The sequence below is a fragment of the Lynx rufus genome, unplaced genomic scaffold (genome assembly GCF_022079265.1).
Source record: "Lynx rufus isolate CCGP_SWC_20201006 ecotype Redwood Valley unplaced genomic scaffold, mLynRuf1.p SCAF_2, whole genome shotgun sequence".
NCBI classification, from domain to species: Eukaryota; Metazoa; Chordata; class Mammalia; order Carnivora; family Felidae; genus Lynx; species Lynx rufus.
Window position 1 is genome coordinate 212,898,146 of NW_025814834.1, and position 10,026 is coordinate 212,908,171.

Consider the following 10,026-nt stretch of genomic DNA (forward strand, 5'->3'; position numbering starts at 1 on the left):
GCAGGCTTCTGTCAGAGCCTTGAGGGCCCCAGAGGGGATGGTGTGGGGGGCCATGCAAAAATGGATCTTTTCGGGGCTCCTGGATGGCTCAGTCGGTTAAGCATCTGACTTCAGCTCAGGTCATGATCTCACAGCTTGTGGGTTCGAGTCCTGCATCAGGCTCTGTGCTGACAGCTCAGAGCCTGGAGCCTGCTTCAGATTCTGTGTCTCCTTCTCTCTCTGCCCCTCCCCGCGTCTCTCTCAAAAATAAATAAACATTTAAAAAAAGAAAAAAAAAAAGGAAATGGATCTTTCCCCCCACCGGTTTTATGCTCACACGGGAAGGGCAGGTACACCCAGCACAGGGGGCAAAAGGACATTTGTTTAGTGCGGTGGTTTCCCGTGGCTGCCATAACAAGGCGTCACAAGCACGGTGGCTCCAAACAACAGAAACGTATTCCCTCCCGGTTCTGGAGGCCAGAGGTCCAAAGCCACGGTGTTGCAAGACTATGCTACCTCCGGATTCTCCAGGGGAGACTCCGTTCTTTGACTCCACCAGCGTCTGGCGGCTGCTGGCATTTCTTGGCTTATGGTGCGTTACTCCAGCCTCTGCCTCTGGGGTCACCCCGCCTCCTCTTCTCCCTGTGACTTCTCTTTTTCTGTGTCTTATCAGGACACATTGGGTTTAGGGCCCACTGGGTAATCCAGGATGATCTCATCTAAACATCCTTAAATTAACTACATTTGCAAAGACCCTTTTTCCAAATTACGTCCCATTCACAGGTTCTAGGAACTTGGATGTGGACCTATCTTTTTGGGCACAACCACTGAACCCACTACACCCAGGTACAGGTTCTATACCCAATGCCCTTAGTCCCTTCAAGAAGGTCAGAGACCACGCTACAAGGCAAACAAACCGAATTGATAATCTAGGCTGCTAAAGTTTTCCAGAAGAGAGGGGGAGTTGAATACCTTGTTTCTTAGACTTTTCAATTTATTTCTCTAGGTGAGACAAAAGCATTCATCTGAGTGAGCCTGTGTAGGAACAATGTCTTATATCGGGGGATCAGTGACACAGTGAGAGCTAGAGGTTTGGGACGGAGGTCCTTCACCTCCTATTTTTTTTTTTAAGTTTATTTATTTATTTTGAGAGAGACAGTGAGCAGGGGAGGGGCAGAGAGAGGCAGAAAGAGTGAGAATCCCAAGCAGGCTCAGCACCATCAGCGCAGAGAATCATGTGGGGCTGGAACTCACGAATCACAAGATCATGACCTGAGCCTAAATCAGGAGTCGGACTCTTGATGCTTAACTGACTGAGCCACCCAGGCGCCCCTCCTTCACCTACTATTGCGTGGCCTTGGGTAATTCAGCCACTCCAGCGTTTGGCTTTCTCACCTAAAAAAAAAAAGGGCAATAGCAATACCCACATCTGAGGGTTGTTGCAATGCATGTAGAGACTCTAGCATGTTCTAGGACGTGATGGTTGCCAAATAAACAGCAACTCCTATTGCTGTTGTGTTGTTCTTTTAAGATTTTATTTTCAAGTAATCTCTACACATGACGTGGGACTCCAACCCACAGCCCCAAGACCAAGAGTCGCGTGCTCCACCGACGGGGCCAGCCAGGTATCCTTACTGCTTTGTATTTAGAAAACACTTCCACGTGCACTATGGATTTGTTCCAGGTGCAAACAAGACTGTGGACCGTGTTATTATTTCTATTTTTGCAGGCAAGGACACAGACAAGTAATGTGCTATTACATGAACTTCGAGCCAGACACTGCAGCCTTAGACTCCGTGTTCCTTCTACCCCATGGTTCTCTCCCCTTCCGGGTGGCTCAGTTGGCAGCCTGCTGAGGGCAAGCTCATTCATCGCCGTGGAGTATACAGGAGCGGGGGGGAGAGGACCGAACAACGGGGAGGTGGGAAGACACCAAAGAAGTTCCTAATGTTGCCACAACCATCTTTGAAGTTGTGTTGCTCTGTGTTTGGGTGTCTGACCGCCATCTGACGCCATGGCCATTGAACTCTAATCCCGTTGGAGATCTGTGAATGAAGAGTGTGCCTCAGACCCCAAATAGTTGTTTCCTTTAGCCACAGACCCAAAGAGGTATTTTCATTGGCACGCTTTATGAGTTATTAGAATAATTCTTCTCACTGTTAACATCTATGGCAGCGCCTGACTCACAGAAAAGTGCTCCGTGAATATTTGTTGAATGCTCAGTCGACGTCGGTATTTTATTTTCATTAAAGCGTTTCTGATCACGCAGAGCGAGTGTTGAGTGAGGAAGGCGTTTTAGGGTGACTCACCACAAAGGGTGGAGAAATGAGTGCAGCTGGGTCTGCCTTTCTATACCGCTCATCATGCAAGTGTTGGCTTTGCCTATTGTTCCAGGACACATTTCTGTCACCGTGGATTCCTCCAACATGAGTGAAAAATTGGAATGACAGTATCGGAAGGTCTGGGGACATCTGTCTGTCACAAAGGAAGCATGGTAGCTGCCAACCCATTGTTTAGAAGAATCCAGGGAATGGCTCCAGGTCAAGAGTGGATGAGGTCAGTGTCGCTTTCCATCTGGGATGGGCTGGATGGGCCATGGGGAGCTGCCTTCCCAGATGGGCTACTCAGGGGGTGTGTTAATTTCCTAGGGAGGCTGTAACAAATTACCTCGAACTGGGTGGCTTAAAACAACAGAAATTTATTTTTCATAGTTCTGGAGACAACAAATCTGAAACCAAGGTGTTGGCAGGCATACCTCCCTCTGAAGGCTCTAGGGGAACCTTCCAGCTTCTTCAGCTTCCTGTGGTTTCCAAGGGTTCCTTGGCTTGTGGCTACATCACTCCGACCTGCCTGTGTCTTCATATGGCCTTCCCCACCCCCCCCACCCCCATGTTTCTCTTCTTCTCTTTTTACAAGAACACTTGTTATGGGATTTAGAGTCCCATTAATCCAGGATGATCTTGTCTTGAGGTCCTTAACTCACTTACATCTGTAAATACCCTTTTTCCACATAAGCTCACCTTCACAGGGACTGGGGGTAAGGACTTGGACTTCCTCTTTTGCGGGCCTCAGTTCAACCCATTAGAGTTGGGGCTGGCTCCCGTTTCTGAAGGCGATACCGATAAAACAATTGTGGACGGATTCCCAGTCGATTCCAAGCATACTCCTTATTTCCTACTTAAAAGGAAATGTTCAATTTAATTTTGTGCATGTAGAAATTCGTTTTCATTTCAGAGAAGGTGACTATCATGAAATCTTGTGATTTTTGACAACTTCCCCAGAAAGATTTTGGACTCTGGATCACCAGAGGAATTTTCTCAGGAGCCAACTTCACATCTTTAAATTCCTTTTCTTCTACATATTAGAAAATCCCTTCCAGCATCTAACACATCACCTTATACTTAAAAAAATACACTGACTTTTAAATTCACTCAGTTCTATTTTTATTAGAAATAATTGACTAGCTCCAAACATGTTCTCATGGAAGGTAAATGAGACATTTCTATCATTTTGAAAAGACACAATAAATGTATTTTATCAAAATGTTTTCATATAGAAAATAAGATCAGGAGGTCATCTGAAAGAGGACAGATGGATAGGAACAAAAGATCCTTGTGAAGTTATTAGCCATTTAAATCCAATTAACTTAGACCTTCTTCCTGGGAACATCACACTTATGAGGAAGATGTCAACCAATTCCTAATCAAAGCTGGATAATTAAATATCCAAAGAATTAGTTCATGTTTACTTTTATTTTTCCTAGGGGACAAAATCCTCATCTCTAGAAACACGTAAATTCTTTTATGATGACCCCATTGGTCGCAGCATGATATGTAATTCAAAAATTTGGAAACATCCTAAATATCCATCTGCAGGAAAAAAGTTAAGTAAATAATGGTCTGGTCATGGTCTAGTGCTCCACACCAGCTACAGAGATATACTGGAGCTCCACGCTCAGTGAGGAAGAATCTCCCAGTGGAGGGGGGGGGGTGGAGAGCAAGTTACAGAGAAGGATTCGGAGCAGTTAAAAGTTGAAAACATGTACAACAAAGCTACATGTTGGTTATGGGTGCCTACATATACAATAAGAAGAGTGGTAGAGAAATATACATGTTTTCCAATGAAACGTATGCAATTCAGGAGAATGGTCCCTCTGGGAAGGATAAGAGGAAGGAACTGATGTCAGGAGAGTACCCAAGGGACAGTATGTGCTGGGGGTAGGGGGGTTTCTTTCTCAAAAAAAAGTATGTAGAAAACATGAGAATACATTTGGGTTTGCTAGAATGGAATTTGGGCGTGTGGGGCTTTCTTTCCCCCGTATGTTTAAAATATTTCATAATTAAAAAAATAAGTTCCCCATTTTCCACTGGTGAAGAAACTATATCTTCAAAATGCACTACTGTTGAGCTGATAGGGAAACAAGTGATTAAAAAAATTTTTTTTTCCAATATTTACTTTTGAGAGACAGAGCTCAAGCAGGGAAGGGGCAGAGAGAGGGACACACAGAACCCAAAGCAGTTCCAGGCTTGGAGCTGTTCGCACAGAGCCCGACATGGGGCTTGAACTCACGGACCGTGAGATCATGACCTGAGCCAAAGTCAGATGCTCAACCAACTGAACCATCTAGGTGCCCCAGGAAACAAGTGATTTTACAAGAAGACTTGTGGGGGCTCCTGGCTGGCTTAGTAGGTAGACTGTGCGACTTTTGATCTCCAGGTCACGAGTTCAAGCTCCACGTTGGGCGGAGAAATTACTTAAAAAAAACAGAAATGACACGTGGACCAAATAAAGGAGGTCCAGAGGATGAATAGAGATGCCTGCACCCTGGTTATGCTTCAGGCACATTGTAAATCTGTAATTTTAGGTAACCGTTTGAACCCCAATGTCTTCATCCCTAAAGTGGGGTTAATCTCTCTTGCCTACTTCATAGGGATGTAGTGAGAGTAATTGAGGCTATCATAATTGAAGCAAGAAGTGGTCGTTGGAATAATTGCTGCTAATGACTGAGCAGTTACTGTGTTTTGAAACAGGCAGTAAACATTCATTATTTATTTTAAGGCTGATAACAACTCTATGATGTAGGTATTATTTTCTATGCGGGTGTGTGTGTGTGTGTGTGTGTGTGTGTGTGTGTGTGTAAAAATAGTAAGGCTCAGAGACAGATGGTTTATTCATGCTCTTCCCTCCAGAACCAACCCCTGCCAACAAGGAATGGGCAATGACGAGGGGTGGGGGTGAAGTTACCTACAGTGGTCGGTGACCCATGTGGCCTGGCACAGGGAGTTCTGACCAACAAAGACGATGGGTAATAGCCAAGCAAAGCAGATTCCCTCGGGCATCAGAAGTCTTAGAAATGCAGTGAATCGGTCCAGTGGTGGCAGAAACCAAAGTTGAGGGAGGCTGTTGCTCTGTCAGGGTGCACGTGCCTCGGGGGCACCACTGGCCCATTTGTGATTTAAGCTGGGAGATCGTGGAAGTTCTAGATCCACAGAGGCCAGGAAGCAGCATGGCGTTGGCCGGTGATGGTAGGAAGGATGGGAGGGAATTCTAGATGTTCAACACAGAATTCCTGCTCTTTCTCAAACCCGAAATACCCACAGCCTTCCCCAGTGACCTGATAGTAACTCCACTTTCTAGTTGCTCAGGGCAAAGTCCTTAGAGTCATTTTGATTCTGTTTTTTTGTTTTTTGTTTTCCATATCCCACGCCCAACCCATCAGATAGTTCTGTTGACTTTATTCAAAATACAGTCAGAACAAGACCACCTTATGCCACCTCCACTACAGCCATCTGGTCTGAGCCGAGCCTGGATTATCACACTGGCTTTTTTTTTTTTTTAAGATTATATTATTAAGTAATCTCCATACCCAACATGAGGCTTGAACCCACAACCCTGAGATCAAGTGTCACATGCTCTACCAGCTGAGCCAGTCATGTACCTCTACCAGACTGGCTTTTTAATTGACCAGTTCCCAACCAAGAGTGAGAGTGATTTGTTTAAAGTTTTATTTATTTATTTTAAGGGGGTGGGGAGGAACAGGGGGAGAGAGAGAAAGAGAGAGAGAGAGAGAGAGAGAGAGAGAGAGAGAGAGAATCCCAAGCAGGCTCCATGCTGACAGCTTGGAGCCCAATGTAGGGCTCGAACTCGTGAACTGCGAGATCATGACCTGAGCTGAAATCAAGGGTCAGACGTTTAACCAACTGAGCCACCCAGGTGGCCCGAGAGTGATTTATTTAAAAATGTCAGATGTTTTTTTTGAAACGGCGCAGCTCTGCTCAAAGCCTTCCAATGGCTCCCCATTAAGAGCACCCCAACCTCTCTGGCTTCATCGCCTACTTTTCTCCCCAGAATCCATACTGTTCCAGCCTCCTGAGCTTCCCTGCCTTCCCCAAACACCAGATGGGCAGACGTGCTCCTATCTCAGGCCTCTGATGTTCCCCTGCTGGGAAGGCTTTTCATCCCGATGTCTCTCTGGCTCACTCCTTAGCCTCTTCAAGAACCTTTCCAAACCTTGGCGAGGACTTCCCCACCCCCAATTCCACGCTTCAGTCCTCCACCTTGCACTGCTTCTCCCTTCCCCTGTTTCTCTCCACTGTCTCTACCGCCCGCGAAGCTTCTACATACTCTATGACTTATTTGGGGTACAGTCTGTCTCCCATGCTAGACTGTAAGCTCACGTGGGCAGGGATTTTTGTCAGTTTCGGTCACTGTGTATCCCCAGGACCTAGGAGAGGACCTGAGAACAAATGTTTGTTGAATGAATGAACAGATTATTCATCCCACAAGAGAATCTCTCTCTTTCCAGAACCCCCAAAGACCTCGTTGACACCAAACATTCCCTTTCCAAGTGGCCCTGTGCCGTCCACAGCTCCAGCCTCATCTACGGGGTGGACGTCAGAAGCAAAAGGAAGCTTCCACGGGTCCCTTTAGTTGGAACATTCTTATCCCTCCTGAGGTCACACACGGGACGCTCTAAGTAGTGTTAGTTGTCCAAGCACATATTTCAGATGATGTCTTCAGTAGCTTCCAGAGGGCAGCCGTCATTTCAGAAACAGCTCCCTGTGACTGGCATGTGACTTTTTCCCCCGAAAGATTTGCATCAGTGGGAAGGTAGAGGCGGTAAGAGAGAAGGGAGCAGGAAAGGAAAAAATGGAAGAAATGAGGTCTCAGGACTGCATATGATTCTGGCAGGGAGCCCTTAGACGCAGAGGTAGAACACACAGTGCTTTGCCTCAGTGTCTGATAAAATGACCGCCGGAGAGAGCAGAAATGACGAGGAATCATTTGGGGGAATCCAGGCTGGCCCTTAGCCTGTACGAGGCAGATACGTGTACCTTGGATGCTCTGGACTAAAAACAAAACAAAACAAAACAAAACAACCCACATTCTTCACAGCAGTGGGTCAATCTTCATGCTTTGACTCCAAGATTTAAATTTATTCTGCAGTATTTCCCGTGAATGGTGGTTACATAATTTATATTTACTGAATTTAAGAACCCAGGATCTATGACACATCCTAACACAATGTTAAGCCTCAGGTAGAGCACAGAGAAGTGTAGTCTTTTAGGCAAGGCAAGCTCTCCAACACACAAATGCACGACTGAGTATTCCAAGCATGTGTCCACACCCAGCCGGGTCTCGGGGACCTGCCTCTCCCACTTTCACTGGACTTTTGATTAGTCAAGAAAGGTTTCATGTCAGAATACACATCATTGCCCATCGAAGCATTTGTCCCAAGCTGCCCCATGCCCTGAATACTAAAGATGGGTACAGCAAGGGGTTCAGTTACTTGTTCTTTCCCGGTTCATGAAAGGTGGGGCAGGAGGCAGAATTATGTGTCGGTTTTCAACTGGCTCTTTCAGGTTGACAAAAAAAAAAAAAAAAAGGTGTGTGTCCGTGTGTGGCAGGGGTTAAAACAAGGCTGTGATCTGGTGTAGTTAACTTAAGCACGCCGGCTCCCAGGTGCCTCTGACGGGAGAATGGATGCCGTCATTTCCTTGAACTTCCAGCACCCCTTGGTGGCTCCATTAGGGCGCAGTCCTCTCGTGCGGGGAGCGTGTGAGGCGACGTAACTGCACACGTGGTGTAGCTGAGATCTCTGTTCTCGGTCTCTGAGGCCACGTGGACGTGGCTCGTTTCCTGTTAGAAAAGGGATGCTTTTCTTCACCGTCTCATGGACTTTCTTACAAAGAAACTGTAGCCCAAAGAGGTTAAATGACTCACCTGAGGGATTCCTGTTGTAAACTAGAGAACGGGACTCAAATTCTGGTCCTTTCCACTATGTTTCTTCGGTTAGGAAACAGGCACCCAGAATTCCTGATGTCTGCCCCATCCAACGATCCCGATTTAACAAAAACAGAGCACTGCAAGGAAGGCATGGTACTAAGGGCTCTCGTGCTCCAACTTCCAACCTTTAGGAGCAGGGATAGGTTGGGCAGGGAGAAGGCCCCAGGTGTGGCCCTGGAGTCCACACTGAGCAGTGTAGGTGGGCATGGGAAACGGATCAACCGCCAGAGAGGGACAGAGCGACAGAGGCGGGGCGCCTGGCCACTGCGCGGTCTCCAGAGCGGGTGGAACATTTGCAGCCGAGGACCACAAAGCAGGGAGATGTCCCAAGGACAGGAATTCCGGAGTGACAGTCTGCCCTGGGGCCCACAGGCGGTGGGAACACCCTCACAGGGCTCCCTGCCTCTTCCTGTGTAGCCAAGCCCCACACACCTGAGGCCGGTTTCCCAGGGAGGACTGGCAGGTACACAGGGTAACTGTTCCCTCACCTGGCTCCCGTCCAGTGCCGTCCAGTGCCATCCAGTGCTGAGAAATCAGGAGCTAGGCAAGACCTTGTTAACTCTTTTGTGGCCAGAGGGCAAAAGAAGTCCCAAGGTGCCACTTGTCTCATCCCATTCCTCACCTTGACCTTAACCTCTCTACTTTGACAGAGCCCTACGTGAAAGGTGTGTTTGTGTTTGTTTCCAGTGGATGCATTTCCCGTGACCACTTAAAATTCACTCCCAATCAAGAAAAGAGGCATATGTTTCCATAACTTATAATCTCATCTGGAGGTGTTCTGAAGCGTGACCCAGACATGATCTTTCCAATCAAAGGCCTGACTCATCATTACACGCAATCATCTGTTTTATTTTAAAACATGTCTATACTGCGTTGAGCACCAACACAGATGTGACCAAGAAACCCACAGTCCTGTCCCAGCAGGCGGCGGGTCCAGTGTGTGACTTGGGGCGGACGGTTATGGTTCACAGTGACAGAAAAAAAGAAAAGGGCAGGAAAGACAAAACGGACTTTGTCCTCAATTCCTGTTCAGGAATCTGAGCGAAAGAAAGAGAAGGATCCTTAAGCTCACAAAGCTCTTCAAAAGCCCCTTCTCTGAGTTAGCGGATGTTCAAAGATAGACCCTGGGTTGGTGGACCAGCCGGACTTGGTAACAGAAGAGCAAAAGCTGTTTAATATAACATCCCCACGTTACTGCAAGAAAGAGGGAAATGGGCTGTGCTTTTTTGGTTTACTTTTTCGTACAAGTTGAGAGGATATCAGCCTTACACAACCACAATCGTGACAGACCATCTGGTCAGTATAAAAACTCTGCGTTTGGGAAAAAGATGTCACCTGACCTACGGGAAGAAATGGACTGAGCTGGATGGTGCCTACACCAGATGGCAGCTTGGGTTCCTTTACTTTAATGATCTTTTCAACGATGACGCCACGGAAGGGTGTGGTATGTGTCGTGAAGACTGGGAATCTCACTTATTTTTACATCAAGCCCTTACATCCACCTGCTTCCTTAACATTACTATCGTACGGGATTCTTCTCGTGTCCACATCGGTCCTCTGAGGCAGGAAGTAAAGGTTAGAAAATTGGCAGGTTCTGTTTCTCAGGCCAGAGGAACGCACAGGGTTTCCTTCTGTTTCTCGGTTTCTGGAACACTTGAGCCTCAGGCACCATCGGGCCTCCAGCAGCCTCCTTGGCATCCAGGGCTCAGACTTCCCTATTCTCAATCCGGAGGACTTATGTCATGGAAAGAAAAAAGACTG